Source organism: Ceratotherium simum, chromosome 22 (assembly GCF_057802395.1).
Source record: "Ceratotherium simum simum isolate JZ-2026a chromosome 22, ASM5780239v1, whole genome shotgun sequence".
NCBI classification, from domain to species: Eukaryota; Metazoa; Chordata; class Mammalia; order Perissodactyla; family Rhinocerotidae; genus Ceratotherium; species Ceratotherium simum.
Genome location: NC_141921.1, coordinates 17,031,130 through 17,048,130, shown reverse-complemented (window position 1 = coordinate 17,048,130; position 17,001 = coordinate 17,031,130). Strand labels below are relative to the sequence as shown.

Genomic DNA, 17,001 nt, shown 5'->3' with positions numbered 1-17,001 from the left:
CACTAAGTAGGCTTCTCCACTCATGAAGCTTAAAAAGAAAGAAACTTGTCTCTGATCACCTGTACTTTCCCACCAAGAAGTGTTGACTCCCCCATCACGGATTTCCCTGGGCCTATTCCTATTTCTCAGGCTCTCATGGCTGTTACAATCATGCATGCCCGTTATCAGTTTGCCTCCAGGGAGACCCAAGCACCCTAAAATCACTTATCTCCTTCACTGCTGAACCTCTCCCAGTAGGCAGACCATCAGTAATTGTTTAAGCTATTTTCTAAAAAGGGGTGGGGAGGTCTAAAATGAGTGGGATATAGATTAAGATCAGCCAAGAGCTGACAATCATGGAAGCTGGGCATTGGGTGAATAGGGTTCATTATACTCTTTTCTCAATTTTTATACATGTTTAACATTTTCCATAATAGAAAAGCTTTTAAAGAAGGGTTGGGGGAGGACACAGATACAACCTGAAAACAACACCAAGTGCTCTTCACTCTCCACTCTGTGTCTAGACACAGAAAACACTGGGAAGTGCTCAGATCCACAGCCGAGAGGGTTCGTGCAGCCCCGGAGCAGAGACAGTGTCTTCTAAGCACTACACTCAGTGTCCTCAACAAAATCACCTTTAAGAAATTCCCTGGAACTTTTCAAAATTATCCTGGCAGGACCCAGCTTCCCTTCTTGGCCTATAAACCTTTCTGCCTCCACAAATTACCCCTACAGCCTCGTCCCATGACAAGGGCCTCTACTTCCTGTTCCAAACTACTGTGTTGAGCAATCCAGTTATTGAAATAGCTCCTGGGTGGCAGACAAACGCCTGTTCCGGCAGCTTGTCGGGTTGGTTCTCCCTCCTGGCTGTCAGATGTGAGGGTACTGTTATCACTTTCAATGAGTCAAGGAACACTTTATACTTCTTTCTTCTTCCTCTTCCCTTTAACCTCAATTTGCTCCTAATAAGAAATTGTTTTATCATCTAAAGTAGAGTTTTTCAACCTCAGCACTATTAACATTTTGGACTGAACAATTCCTTGCTGCCCTGTGCACTGTAGGATGTTCAGGAGCATCCCTGCCCTCAACCCACTAGATGCCAGGAGCACATGCCCCATCGCCAGCTGTGACAACCAAAACTGTCCAGACATTGCCAGATGTTCCCTAGGGGCCAAATCACCCCTGATTGAGAACTACTGGTCTAAAAGATATTGAAAAACCAAGACCAATACTGTCCTAGCAAAAAACTGAGATTATACAGTTTATTTCCACACACGCTATTGGACAACATATTTCAACTTACAAATTTGTAAATATGAATATTTAAGAAATGCTGCATCCTGAGACAGAAACACATAAATAACAAGAGAAAATGAGCTTATAACCCTCGCAACTATTTTTTCTGTCTTTGTGGTTTCCTGTGTAAATCTTATTTGTTTCCTCAAATTATCCTGTTTTCCTGACAATGTGGACATCATTTCACTCCAAGCCCTCTTTGAAGTGCCACACAATCTGAATTGGAAGGAAAAACTTCTAATGACTCTCTGAGCACTCCTCAGGAAGCATGCTGGCTCTCCAGCACACACTTAACAGATGTCACTCAAAACAGAATACCCCAGAGAAAATTTCCCAACGAAATTAGAAAATGCATCACCGACACGTCCTCCTGGTACTTCAAATAACATCAGATTCCCAACGTGACCAAGAAACACAATGCAAGGCTGAACAAGCCAGTGTAAGAGGTTGCAACACCCAAAGGGAAATACTGTTTTATTTCTTTATTAGGCAGAGGGAGTTTCCCACTATATTTAAATGGTACACTCCCTTCTTAAGAAGAAAGAAAATCTGTTTTCCGGTCTGCAGAGGCCTTACATTAGCCACAGTCTATTATTCGGCTTCGGGGGATATCCATACATAACCGTGTCTCCTCCTCACCCCACCAGACTTTCCAGCTCCACTCACTGTTTCTCCCAACACCCACCTCACCCCAGGGAGATGCTGACTTGTCCCTCCTCTCCGATGCTTGTGGTCAGGCAGGCACTGGGTGCAGGAGATTCTGTCTTCTGGGGTCCATTCCTTCCTCAGCAATCCCATGCCACTGCCTGTCTCAGTCTGGATCACCTCCATCCTAGATTCTGGCCAAGACCACCTAATCTCTAATCCAGGTTTCACAACAATGATGATCTTTCAAGAGCAAAAGCCAGAAGGGCCCAGAATCCTTCTGCGGTTTCCCATTCCATATCCCCAGACACAATCCCAGCTTCTTTGATGCAGGGATTTGTGAAGCCCAGGAGGTATCCCGGCAGAAGCAGGATGCGCACCAATCGGGACAGGTGCACTCGCGTGGGGATTTATCCACTGGAAGGATGGTGGAGGGAGAAAGGAGAAGAGGATGTTAAACTCAATGACCTTCAAGTTTCCTTTCAACCCTGACTTGCCATGATTCTGGGAACTCCTGGGTCTGCCATTCAGGTCCTGCCATCATCTGACCCCGAGCCTCCTGCAAAGTGATGCCAAACAGTCCCCTAGAAGTGCTCCTCACGTGGTCCTGCCCATGGTTACCCGACTCGTATAGGATGACTTCTTTTCTGGTTGTCTTTTGTTTTTTTTAATTACAAAAGGAATAATGCTGGTGGCAACAGGATAAAACAATACTGAAGTGTTTAAGATGAAGTCTCTCAACCATTGTCCTCCCATGGTAGCCAATGGCAGCTTGAGCACACGCCCTCCCGTCCTTCTCTATGACACACACCGCGTGTGGGCACACACGCACACACACCTCACTCATTTGACACTTGATCTTATACTGTGCCTTAGGGAGGAGGACATCTAATTCTTACATGCATTGACTCATCTCTCCAGCTCCCCAGGACGTTAAGGCTAGTTAGTTCATTTGCTTCAATGGCTGTTATTCCACCAAGGAGTAAATGGAAGGCAGGGAGATCACGTATCTCGCTCAAAATCACAGATTAGCTGGTGGCAGAGTGAAGACCAGAATAGGAACTCCTAACGCAGTGTTTGTTATTACACTGTAAAGTGCTCTTCTCCTCCCCACAGTGCAGAATACAATGCTGTACAGACAGCAGGTAGAAATAAATACCTGTTGAAGGGATAATCTACAGAGGCAGGATAGCACAATGGTTAAGGATTTGGACTCGGAACTGAGGCTGCCTAGGCTAGAATCTGGTTATCATTTACTTACCTGTGTGACCTGGGTCAAGCAACTGGGCCTCAATTTCGTCGTCTGAAACATGGGGTAATAACAGTACCTTCCTTATAGGGTTGTTGGGAAAATTAGATAACTTAATATCTGTAAAGCACCCAAAACAGTGTCTGGTACATTTGCTAATAAAATCATCATAGTTCTAATACAACCCCCAAAATACAATAAATATTGTCCTTCTTAAAATTGAGGCTGGCAACTCAAAATTAAATCTTGTTAGCTCTGAATCTTGTCCAAAAAGAAATCAGCATGGGGGAAAAACTCATACAATATTAGACCAAAAAATATTTAAGTGACACAGTGACTGAAACCATCACTACAGGGAGGAATGACCTCATAATGACCTCGTAGATCAAAAGCATTGTAACACCTACTGCACCAAAGAATAAAAAACCTTAACAGCCTCTAGCAGTAATTATCTAAGTGGGCTGCAAATCTGTTGGAGAATTATTTTTGCCATGATAATATTTCTAGTAAATTGCAGCTTCTATACTAAAAGTACTGGTGTTGCAGAACGGGCATACTAATAGAAAGATTATTATAGAAACACTATTAAAATGAATTAGATATTATTAAAGATTCAACACTACAACAGCACCTGATTGCAAGAGAGTTCAAGCGGTATTGCTTAATGGGCAGATAAAAGTGCTAATTAAGCCCACTCTTAAAGGATGTCTCGAGGCAGGTCTGTAAACCACAGGTAGCAAGAGGTCTATGAACTAAATGAGGAACCAGTAATGCCAACCCAATTGGATACAGTCCTACTGGGAAGATGGGGAGAGAACAGGAAGAGGCAAGGTTTTCTGCACGGGAGGGGTAACCTGGTAAAGCAGACAAGTATCCAAAGTTATTTGAACCTCAGTTTTCTTCCTTAACTGCTTCATCAGCAACACTTCTAAATCCTCCTTTGCTTAAGTGAAGAAAAGCAAACAATCTACCATAGACTGACGACCCTCAATAAACAGCGTAAGCAGGAAGAGAAAACCTTGCCATTGTTACCAAACCCTTCTCAGGCAAACAGAAGACACTAAATAGTAGCTCTCCCCGCAGCACCTCAGCCAAACGCGTCTCTCGCAGCAAACAGCCTAAAGCCCCCAGTGGCTCTTCACGAGCTGCCAGACTCAAGGCATTAGCCGTGCGTTTCAGGTTCTATTTTGTTTTCCTACCTTGTTAATTAGCTAATCAGGGACGGCAAAGCACCTCACAAATATAAAGTGTCAGGGAAATGCTAAGTAAATTCGCCTACCTGGTCTAAATGTCAACGCTAAATTAGGAACGGGGGGAAGCGCGGCAGGCTGAGCTGCCCCCAGATTGCTGCAGTCCAGGAGCCAGGGCGCGCTAACGTAGAAGCGGCGAGACCCGTGTGCCCTGCAGCAGCCTCCGGCCCCGGAGCAGGGCTTTCGGCAGGACTTCTGGAACGGAAACCTGGACCAGGGCCACCCCGGGGCAGAGGGGACGCTGCTCGGAGGCGCATCCTCGCTGCTCAGCCTCCATCTCCCGCATCTCGCGGATGTCAACAAGCCCCGACCACAAAGTGAAACTTTCCGGGCCCCGGCTGTCGCGCTGGGTCTCTGCCGTCTGCCCGGGAGCGCGCCGCGGGGACAGGTGTGGGGCCGGGGCTCCGGAAGGGACCCCCGCCCCCAGCCCCAGCGATTGTGTAATCGGCCCGGGAGGGGGGGCTCGGGACCAGCCCCACGCCAGGAAGCAGAGGCGCGGCCGGGGACCCCGGCAGCAGGCGCGGCGCCCGGAGGTGCGGGGGGGATGGGGAGGACTGTCGTCCCGCCCCTCGGGACCGCCCCCGGGCGGCGAGGGCAGCCGCGGCGCTGACACAGCCCGGAGGGGGCGCCCGCGCGGCGGACCGATGCCGAGCAGGGGGCGCGATGGCTCGGCAGCGCGGCCGGCCTTACCTGCGCGCCGGGCCGCGAGGAGGGAGGCGGCTCGGGATGCCGGGTCGGCGGCGGGCGACGGGCGGCAGCGCTGGCGGCCCCCGGGGCCACCGCATGTGAGGACCCGCGGCGGCGGCGGCAGCGGCGGCGGGCGCGGGACTGACAGCCCCAGGCCCCGCCTCCAGGCCCGGGCCCCGCCCCCTCCGCGGCCGCACGGCTGGCCCCGCCTCCGCCGCCCACCGCCGGGGTCAAGCTCAGTCCACCGGCCCGAAGGGCGGGGGTGCTCGCTCCCGATTGGCCCGGGAGATGCCCGCCCCGCCCACTCCCCGCCCCCTCCGTGGTCGGGGAGCTGCGCGTGCGCGACGGCTGCGGGGAGCAGCGCGCAACGCTGAGCGCCAGCCTTTTTGGTCCCGGACCGGCGGTAGCCGGCGTCGTTGATTGAACAAGGGGAGCCTTGGATGACCTGAGGAGCCGGGAGTCAGACTCAAACTCCACGGTGAATCGTCCCTTTTCTCCTGTGCACGAATCTACAGGAAAAACCAAACTGGAGTGGGCCAGGCTCTAACCAGAGGAGACCCGAGACTGAACTGCAGCAGAGAAGGAGCCACCGGCCGGCCGCGCCTGCGGCGGTTTTAGGGGTGCTTTATCCGCGCGCTCGTGTCGCTCCCTGGCCAGCAAGTGTGATGTGTGTGCAGAGAGGCTAGTAGTTGGGAAGCGAGGTGGGCCGTTAGGATTGTGCCGACAGAGAAAGAGAGTAATGCTGAAGAGCGTGGCCCCTCTCCGCCGGCGCGGGCCTACCTCCTCCCCACCCGCTCGCTGGATCCCCCGCCGCTCGTTCTGCGCCGGTTCCGGTACCCTCAGCCTGGAGCAGATCAAGTCTCTCCCAGCAAGAATCAACTGAGACCCAGCAATTCCGCTCCTAAGTATATACTCAAGGGAATTGGAAGCAAAAATCTACACAAAAACTTGTACACAAGTGTTCACAGCGTGTTCATAATGGCCAAGTGGAAACAATTGCAATGTCCATGGTTTGATGAGCGCCTAAACAAATTATGGTTTATCCATACAATGGAATATTATTGGACCATAAAAAGGAATGAAGTACTGATACATGCTATAATACGATGCATGTTGAAAACTAAGTGACAGATGGGCCGGCCCCCTGGCTTGGCGGTTAGGTGCGCGTGCTCCGCTGCTGGCGGCCCTGGTCCAGATCCCCGGCGCACACCGTCACACCGCTTCTGCGGCCATGCCGAGGCCGTGTCCCACATACAGCAGCTGAAAGGATGTGCAGCTGCGACGTACAACTATCTACTGGGGGGCTTTGGGGAAAAAAAAAGGAGGATTGGCAATGGATGTTAGCTCAGAGCCGGTCTTCCTCAGCAAAGGGAGGAGGATTGGCATGGATGTTGGCTCAGGGCTGATCTTCCTCACAAAAAAAAAAAAAAAAAAACTAAGTGAAAGAAGCCAGACACGAAAGACCACAGAGCATACGAGTCCGTTTCTGTCAAATGTCCACAATAGGCTAATCCATAGAGATAGAAAGTAGATCAGTGGTTGCCAGGAGCTGGGAGGAAGGGAAGATGGGAAGTGACTGCTAATGGGCATGAGGTTTCTGTTTTGGGGGGTGATGAAAATGTTCTGGAATTAGATAAGAGTGACTTTGTGACTATACTAAAAACCACTGAATAGTATACACTTTAAAAGAGTGAATGTTGTGGTATGTGAATTATATCTCGATTTTTAAAAAAATCAAACTACTGAAAAAAACCTAATTCCCTTGACACTGAACCCCTTCCAGCTGCTGTGCAGTTTCCCATCCCTTCTCATCCAAGGTTCCTAAAAGGGTGGCCTCCACATTCTACCCCCACTTCCTCATCTCCCATTTACGTATTAGTTCCCTAGAATGTGGCTTCTGCCCACACCAGAGCTCAAATCCACTCTCTTCTTGAATCCTGCCGCTTTCTATGACCCTGAACATTCCTGGTTCTCCTCCTCCTCTCCATTCTTTCTGGGTTTTGACCTTCTTTTCCTTGGCAAGCCTATTTTAAATATTGGTGTTTTTTATGGCTCCTTTCAAAATCCTTCCTGGGTTATATCGGCCATGTCCATGAGTCCAGTTACTGTGCTTCAAATTCTAGCATTCACTGATGTTCCATAGGTTTCTCAAACTTGGTGTGTCCTAAGCAATTTGTCATCTCCCTCCCCTTCCTCTACCTTCTTTCCGAGAGTGATATCTCTCACTGCATGCTGGGTCCTGGGAGTCATCCTTGATTCTTCCCTCTTCCATCTTCTAGAGTCGACCACCAGTTTTTATCCCATAAATGTTCTTAAATCCCACTGCTTTTTTCTATTCCTATTACGACAGTCCTAGTCCACACCTCCATCATCTTTTGCCTTCTAATTCCCTTCATCTTTTATGCCCTTCAAAGCTAGCTTTCAAACAGCTGTTGAAGTGGACATCCACTTCAACAAGCTAACATAGCTGCCATTCTTCTTTCTTACAGTAGCAACACCCTGACTTTGCTTTAGGAACCCACCCTACCCCCTGAGGTATATACCTGGCTTGGTGAGACCGCCAATCAAAATGCCAACTTTACCTGAACCAGGCTGGGTATGCCCTCAAGCTGGGGCAATACAACATCCTTCACCTTGAATTTGAATTCTGGGCAGAGCAACATAAAACTGAAGTTGGTTGGACCTGATTCTTCCTGACCAAGAAGACTGCCAGTTGACTCCTGCTGTTTCTGTCCTGGGAGCTCCTTTCAGAGCCTGGGTACTGTAGTTTTCCTTCAGTTTTCTGAATGATCCCATATCTCTCTATGTATTCCTTTTCTGGAAGTTAACCAGAATTGCCTGCAACCATAGACCTAACTGATACAGAAATATGTTTAAGACACAAACCGTGTCTTTACCTACTTAAAATTCTTTAGAGGCATCTATGGCCCACAGGATAGACTCCAAGCTCTGTGACCCAGCCCCCGCCTGCCTCTCCTGCATCGTCTCTCCCCGCTCCCTGCCTTGCCCTCACATGTCTGCCTTTCTGAATTACTTGGAGTTTCACGTAAACTCACTGTAAAATTTCATGCTCTGGTGTGCATGAGTCCCCTCTATGTAGAATATCCTTTCTGTTTTCCCCCAGCTAACTTCACCTGTCCTTTAAGGAGCTCTTCAGAAAGCCTCCCCTGGCTCTTCCCTGCTCCAACCTTCTGCCCACACTCTATCCTTCCACCTGTCATCGCACGCACTGTCACGGCATTGTACTTGTCCATTTAATTATCTGCCTCTCCCAATAAACTTGGAGTTCCTTGAGGCCTGTAACTTTGTATTCTATATCCTTAGTGCTTAGCATACTCCTAAGCACATGGCAGGTGCTGAGTACCCTTCCTTTCTTCTTTTCCTCTAATCCTGAAGAAGAGAAAAGGTTCTCATGGAGGGACATTAACAAGCATTAACTCTTTTTCCCAGAGAGATGGAAAGCAAAAATTCAGGCCTAAGGCATCTCATACAAGTTGTTTAAAAACTGTATTCCAATTCCAAAAAATGTTCCAGAAGACTGCTAAAACCTCAGTAAGACTAAAGAGCACTTATTTAAATAATACAGCTCTCATCTCAAAAATCTACTCAATTTCTCCTGAAAGCCTTCATGGCCTAATGAGACGCACAGTTAAGTAACTCAGACAATTGTACTCATTATTGTGATTAAATGGCAAGGTAAGTTTTTATACACATTTGCAATTGTAGCTGAAGTATAAACTAAACATAACAAGCAAATCCGTAGTTCCCTTTGGATGTCTATTGCAAAACATGTACTGCCTTAAATGGAATTATCTAACTAACCATCCATATGCAGATGCTGAGTGAAGAGAGCTGAACTCTAGTCCCAGCCCAGCCATGACCAACTACTTGACCTTGGGTAAGTCACTGCCCTTGGACACTTGCAGTCAACCTCCCCAGTGTCTATTCCTCCACTGTGCCACCATAATAACCCCAAAATTTCTTTGGAACACCATTTTTTCTCCATTCTAACCCACATGATCTTGCTTAACCTAACCCAAAACTCCAGGAGTTGGGCTTGATTGGCTTAAAGCAATCATGCTATCCCATCTCTTTGGTTACAGAAATTAGCTCAAAGGCAGAAATGAAACCCAGTCAAGGCAATAAGATTTGAGATGTTTTCAAGAGCTTCTGACAAAAAGAAGATTCTCTCCCTGCTGTAGCTCCTATCAATGATGTAAGGTCTAGAATTTATGCAGCTACGTGTGACAACAAGAATAGAGACTAGACTGCCAAGCAGTGAATGAATCCTGAGGAAGGCAGAATGGGAAAATGGAAAAAAAACAGAACCTCTGTTACATTGTTGAATAGTGAACAGCTGGATCAAGCCATACCTGAAACTGATTACCCTATACCTTCCAGTTATATGAGCCAATAAATTTCCTTTGTAATTGGAGTTTAGTTTTCTGTCTATAACATAAATAGTCCTAGCAATGACACTTAACAATCTGTCTTGGCCTCCATTTTCTCATAAATAAAATAAGGGTAGTATGAATAATCTCTAAGAATTCTGCCAGCTCACATCTTGTGAGTCTCTGAAGGGTAAATGTATTCACAAAAACATAAGTGCATTATCATTTGCTAGTAAGCACTAAGGACAATAATACTCTGTAACCCAACAAAAGATAGCTGAGAATAGAAATACAAACAGAAATCCTTAATCTTTGGCCTGTACCAGGAGTTACCCTGATCTCCATCCTCTCCCCCTATACTTCAGCCACTTGTTCCTACACTCTGAGGATAGTTAGTGGGGGAGGGGCAGTCTAGGATGTAAGCATATAAGGTGGCCGTGCTTTAGAAGACTTCGGATTCTTGTTGGTAGTGCGCTTCGCCTTAGACCCCTTATCCAGATTCTGACCTCTTCTATCCAAACTCCTTGACCTGAGTGCTCCCCTCTACCTTCTCTCTCTCCCCAGATCTCCCTCTGAATCCTATATTTCACTTGCCAGCATCCCCTCTTGTCTGCATTCCCAACACTGACTACCTTCAATCAACTGGAAGTGATGAGAGACTAGCCAGCAACTCCAGAGCACAGATTCGTTTATCTGTAGCAGCAGGGCCTAGAGGAAGGAGACAAGCATGGTTATTTGGGGGAGAAGAGTCACTTAATAAAAGAAATTAAGCACCTTAGAAGCCTGAAGAGTTGAGCAAATTGTTTGATAAACTGCACTAGCAATTATGTGTGAAAGGCTTCACATACGGATATAGAGCCCACTTAAAATTATGCATTTGGACATGCAGTTGTAATCAGCATCCTAATTTGAAAAAGCACTGCCTGGGCCCCTGTCAGGTATTGCACTGGGACACGGGGGCCACACCTGGAGGCACTGGAACCTCAGGAAGAGACAATGTGGAAAGAATCTGAGTTGCTTTCCTGGAAATAGAAATTAAGAGGATGCTGCCGATTAAATTTGCTCTTTGCTCTGGCTTTACAAGATTCGTAGAAAAAGACAGATCTTCAGCACAGTTTTGATTCATTCATTTAACATTTTATGACCAGATAACCTTTGCATACAGAGATGACTAAGACAATGTTGCTATTCTTCAGGAGCTGGGGGAGGAAATGGACACTAGAGCAGTCAGGTCACAGCAGGAAACAGCCCGCGGCTCAAGTGAAGAGACTTCAGTGAAAGGACGACTTGCACAGGTGTGGGAAAGGGTTGTCAGGCACCCCGTTACCAACAACAGCGGGAAACCACGACCACCCCAAAGAATGAAGAGGCAAGCAGAGGAAACAGGAGAGCAGGAACTGTGGAGGAGGGGCTGCCTGGCGGGAGCTGTAGGCAGGCAGAGATTCTGCCAGAGGAAAGGCTTCGAAGCAGGGGCAGCGAGGGGAAGCACCTTGGCCTCTCTTGCCTCCCTCTCGTTCTCCAGTCCCCTGCAGGTGCCTATCACTGACTGACCGAACAGAAACCCCACCAGCAAGGTAGTCCAGATGATGCAGTCCACAGGGATCAGCATTCCCCAGGAAAGAATAAAGCAGAGAAGGGTGGAGAATGGATATGGCAGCATGAACAAAGAATAATCAGCCCACTCCCCCCCATTTGCTATCCAACTACCATTTTTGCCCTTCGTTTGAGTGATGAAAATCTCATGCCAAACACAAGGAGACACAAGTGTCATCAGCCACAGTATTATTACTGGTGATGTCATTTCAAGTGTACTCTCACCTGGAATCTAAATTTTGAGGTCAGCTACCACCAATACTCTTCATAAAGTAGTAGGGGAAAGGGAGAGGGCAAAATCAATTAGCATAAAATAAGTAAGGCGGCTATAGTCTCCCCTTCCGTAACCCAGAATGAGGCCAGAGCTGATCTTCATCGCTTCCTTCTTTCATTATCCAATCCATGTTCACCTTACTCTCTACCAGCACCTCAGCTATTGGGGAGACCCAAACGTTCATCTCAACATAACTGAGACTTTACTAGTCCTCTCCATACTGGGCTGCCAGTTTTCCACTGAACTTGATTATTGGAATGGAAGCTCTAAGCTTCCCATGTGGCCCATGAATCCCCTGGGTTCCAAACACAGTCTTCTCAGCTCTATTGCATAACAGCAACCCAGCTTGCCCTTGGTAGCCAGGGCAGTGACCCCCTTTTCTTCCTGTTGATTCAATGGCATAAGGAGTCCCAAAGTGGCCAGGGACAAGCTTGGCTTTCAATTCATCAGAACTATGGCTGTGTTCCTTGGTGAGAACAGTCCTCTCTTAGGAATCAGCACCCCAAACCTGTCAAGCCCAAGGTCATGGAGATGGAAAGCACAACTTCTATCAAGTGGAGTATTCGGTGTACTAGTTAGAAGGGCCACTCCCAACTCTTCCCTTTGGTTCCTAGCCCGCATGCTCTCACTATGGAGACAACACCAGATGTGACTGCTGGTTTGAAGCATATCCTGCATTCTGCAGGTGAGCTCAAGCCTTGCATGTCATCATATCCCAGCTGGCCTACAGAACCTTCACTATAGACACCTTGGAAGCCCTGTGTTAAGATGACAGAGAGCTGTCAGTCTTTACCCCTGGATGATGATATGGAGCAGAGCTGCCCACAGATTTTGGAATTGTGATGTATGAGAGAAATGTATGCCTGTATTCTTTAAGCCATTCTCTTTTAGGGTCTCTTTGTTACGTCATTTTAACATAACCCTAACTAAGAATAGCAATCGTGACTGTTAGCAAAGTCCTAACTTGTGCTCTCTCTGGCTAGGTTGTGGGGAGGGGGTTGGGGTGCAGAGTGGAGAGAAAGGAGAGCCTCTGGCACTGTAAGTTGGGCTCAACTATACCTATTTGCTGCACCTTTCTCTCAGGCAACCCTGTGCCTCAGAAAACTACCCTGTAGTTCAATTCCAGGCACTGCTCTTTCTCAGCTGTTCTCTTTCTATTGTGGAGGGGATAGTGTGGGAAAAAGGGGATACCAAGAGTCCAGTAGGACTGTTTGAACCTGTTTTGAGTTGCTCCATGCTCCATCCAGTTCATTGCTGCCCTAATATAAGTTGTCGTCCCCAGCCAGCGCTACTGTGGCCCTGCTGTTTCTCTGCCTTGAAGAGATGAAGGGGTGGGCAGCGATCTGCCCAGAGAGAGAGAGAGAATTCAACTCAACTAAAAAGCCTTCCCCTAGCCCACCCCCAGCCTCCTACCCAGCCATCTTCTGTTCTGGTTGTTAATCCTACAGAGACACCCAACTACTGTCTGTCTCCCCAGGGGATTCTCATCATCTTTCTGCTGGTTTCTCAGGTCTATTGACCTCCCTCTCCCTTCTGTGGCTTCATCAGGGAAGGACTGAGTGACCAGGGCTGGTTCCCTGTCCTGTGCTGGGATGATGTTTCAGGGGTACAAAGGAGACAGGTCATGGAAAACCTGTAGCAGGAGGAGGAGGAGAGTTAATACTAAGGTGGTTACATAGCGTATGACTCCGTTTATATGAAATTCCAGAATAGGCCAATCCACAGAGACAGAACACAGATTAATGCTTTCCAGGGGCTCAGGGGAGGCAAGATGGGGAGTGACTGCTTAATGGGTAAGGGGTTTCCTTTTGGAGTAATGAAGATGTTCTGAAACTAGATGGTGGTGATGGTTGCACACACATGTGAGCATACTAAATGCCATGGAATTGGATACTTTAAAAATGGCTAAAATGGTCAATTTTATGTTATATGAATTTTTTCATGATAAAAGAAATAGTCAAGGGGCCGGCCTGGTGGCGCAAGCGGTTAAGTGCGTGCGCTCCACTGTGGCGGCCCGGGGCTCGCTGGTTCGGATCCTGGGTGCGCAGCGATGCACTGCTTGTCGGGCCATGCTGTTGCAGCATCCCATATCAAGTGGAGGAAGATGGGCATGGATGTTAGCCCAGGGCCAGTCTTCCTCACAGAAAAAAATAAAAATAAAATAAATTAAAAAAAAAAAAGAAATAGTCAAGCAGTTGGATTTTATTCTAACTGGAGAGAGAAGATGCTCAAGTATTGCAGGGTGAATCTGGCAGTGACTGAAGTAAACAGAGCTGTAAGAGAATCATATGACCTTGTAGTCCTTCTTGGAGCATCTGTTCCCTCCAGCGTGGGGAAGTGATGGGGATGGAGGAGAACAGGGGAGAGAGCAGGCCAAGTCGAGGATGCTGAATCCAGAAAGAGAGGAGCAGGCAGCTGGGCTGGACACTTTTCCTGAATTTTCCTGATGTCATGGATTTTCTATTGCTTTCATTCATTTATTCAGCCTTCTATCACCTTCTTGTCTGGGAAGACTCTAAAGGCGGAGTGGGGGAAATCGCCTCTGTAAATCTTGGTTATTGGTAGGGATCTTCTTCCCAATCTGCTGTCTGAGAAGACCAGAGACTTTCTTTCTGTGCCCCGCACCCCACCTGCCAACCACGCTGGATCTCAGACCCAGCTCAGAAAAGGAATACTCCTTCTCAGACTTCAGATCACGGAGTGTGATGCAAAGACGCAGAGGCAGGTGAGAGACCACCCGTGCAGCCGAGCCCAAGCATGAGAGTCCCCGGCAGCAGCATCCAGCACAGTGTGGGACTTTGGCATTGAGTGTCCAGGGGCAGCTGCGCCTGGCAGCATCTTCATCACACTGACCCTGAGGGGTGACCTTGGCTGTGATAGCCACTGCCTGGCCTCTTGTTCTGGTTATCTTCCAAGCCTGGTTTGCCAGCCTCTCTGCAATTCTCAAGCTACCTGATATCCTTCCAATAAATTCCTTGACTGCTCAAGTTAGCCAGAGCTTGTTTCTGTGACTTGTCACTAGGAACCCTGGTATGTTGACATAGCCTGACTGCCTCCCTTCAAAATGGAAAAGATAGTGCATTCCAATTAAATGCCAGCGACTCCTTGCAAAACTGAAGTGCTGTGTGTACCTTGATTCTTGTGTGTGTGTGTGTGTATTTCACTTTAAACATTACTGATGTGAAACCAAAATGCATTTCCATGCCCTGAGTTATTGGAACTATGGTGATGGGACGAAAGAGCACTGCTCTAGCAGTTAGAAGACCAGACCACGCTAGTTGTGCAACCTTGGGCAAGTCAGGTTCTTCTCTATTCAGGCTGAGACAAACTGTGGGCCTTGCTCCAATACTTAAGATTCTGTGATTTAGGAAATGCAAAGGAAATAATTTGTATTAGCACCATACCCAGGAAAACACACTATTCTTTCTCACAAAGAGGCTCCATCCGATTCAGCGTCATACAACTAGGACAACTTCAGTTGTCAGTCTTTACTTCATCTGTTAAATAATGCAAAGCCTTGCAGACAAGCAGCCAAAGTTAACAGCAGCCTCATCTCCCTGAGGGGTGTGCCATCTGCAGTCATAACACTAATGAGCGCTCCCACTCAGCACTTAGTGTAGCCCAGACACTGTTCTAAGAGCGTTACGTATAGAGCTCATTTAATCCTTACAACAACCCCATGAAGTAAATGCTATTATTATCCCCATTTTATAGATGAAGAAACAGAGGCACAGAGAGGTTAAATAATTTGCCCAAGGTCACACAGTTAGTGCCTGACAGAGGCAGTATTCAAATTCAAACTATCTGATTCCAGAATCCAACTGCCTTACGTGTGTGTGTGTGTGCACGTGTGTGTGTGTGTTGTAAAATTCACATAACATATAATTCACCATTTTAGCCATTTAAAGTATACAACTCAGTGGCATTTAGTACACTCACAGAATCCATGCTTTTAATGATACACTATATCATTTAATGATACGCTATATATTGTATATTTTTGTATATTTTCTATATTTAATGATACACTATAATGATTGCTTTTAATGACATACTATATTGCTAAAACTATATATATCATCAAATAAATAAACCCAACTTACCATCAGTTTTACAGACTGAGAGATGGTGAGATGGAGCAGCAATGTCTTTCATCTACTGCCCCGCATTCGATGGTAGCAACGTTAATTTCCCAGTGAAGATTGTAGAGTTGTGGTGTGATTCATGGTATTGGATAGCTTCTAGTTCTAGTTCACTCTTTGCCTCCACAAAGTCTGCGTCTATTCTTAATCAACCTAGAAAAATGAGTGTCCATCACCTTTGAACTCTTCAGTGGAGGATCCAGCAAGGGAATCCCACACCACTTCCCCCGAGGGCTGGTCCGGCTGTTTACTACAGCCAGCTCCAGAAAGTCCTGGCCAACAGCATGTCTCACTGGTGGAAACTTTCACCTTTAACCTTGACTTTAGGGGCAGAGGGGACGGTGTAGAAAAAAGATCATTAATATTTTCTCTGTGATGATCCTTCATGTTGAGGATCACCAAGATCCGACTGTGTGGGGCCTTGGGAAATTATTGCTGCTTCTGGGTTGTCTTCCCTGTGACATTCACTCACTCGACACCTGTTGGTGGCGCCTGTTTTGTGGCAGGCGCTGAGCTGAGCCCCAGGGGCAGGGAGGGTTGGAAGGGTAGCTGGGTGGGTGGGTGTTGGGCCAGGTTCTCAGCCTGTTTGGACAGGAGTTCACCTCATGGAGATTTTCAATTACAGTATTCACTCCCGCCAGATCCTGATATCCATGTGGAGGCTGGAGTGGCCAGTGGATTTGGGGGACATGTGTTTCAAAACATCTTTCCCAGATATCTCATCTTCCTTATCCTCCTCGCCAACGACCACTGCCCCACCCCTCACTCCAGGTGCACTTATTCTTTCAGAACCATTGAAATCGGTGATTTCTGAGGCAATTTTGTCTAAAATTTTGTAGTTCGCTCATTAATATATTTCTCAATGCAACATTTATTGAATGCCTACTCTGTACCAAGCTTTGGAGATACAGAGTAATAAGACCTAGGTAGATGCAGTCCCTGCCCCCTGAAAACTCTCGACCTGATTGGAGCAGACAGACAAGGCAACCAACAGCATCCTTATAACATGAGGAGCCTGGGGTGCAGGCTTTTTATGACCTGGATGCCTCTCAGGGGACAGTTCAACTTTCTCTTCTCCGGAATACGTGATTGCTTTGCCTTCTTTTCAAAGCTCCTGTTTCCTGATGGTCAAACACAGCAAAATAACAAACATGACAAGTTCTAAACCTAATGGATCTACCTTCTTTCTGGTTTCAGACGCAAAGCGCATTCTCCAGGGCACCGAGCACCAGCAGCAAACCCGGCATGCTAACACTTTTCTACCGAAAGGCCATTTTAATAAGAAACTCAGCTCAGGCTTCAGCTATTGAACATTAATATTCATGGTTAGTATTTGTAAAAAGCTTCATTTCAATCTTTTGTTTCTGTTGAGGAGGAGTCTTAAAATGGCCAAAAATTCCCAATTCCTGTTTATTCTACCTAGTCTTCTGTTTTCAGAGTATTTTCCTTTTGGCTTCCATTATTTCATCAGGGTGGGCAAGGAAAGTTAGTTCTG

General features: G+C 47.2%; 1 protein-coding gene across 2 annotated transcripts in view; it reads right to left on the bottom strand.

Moving 5' to 3' along the window:
* Positions 1-5,191, bottom strand: part of HIVEP3 (HIVEP zinc finger 3) — a 492,690-nt gene extending 487,499 nt beyond the window's left edge. Inside the window, exon 1 of one of the 2 annotated variants that reach the window (XR_015555770.1) lies at positions 5,110-5,191. The gene's annotated coding sequence lies outside the window, so the exon portion shown is untranslated. Of the gene's footprint in view, positions 1-4,448; positions 4,865-5,109 lie in introns of those variants that run through there. The other variant, XM_014797371.2, reaches the window with a different exon arrangement.
* Positions 5,192-17,001: the final 11,810 nt, after the last annotated feature.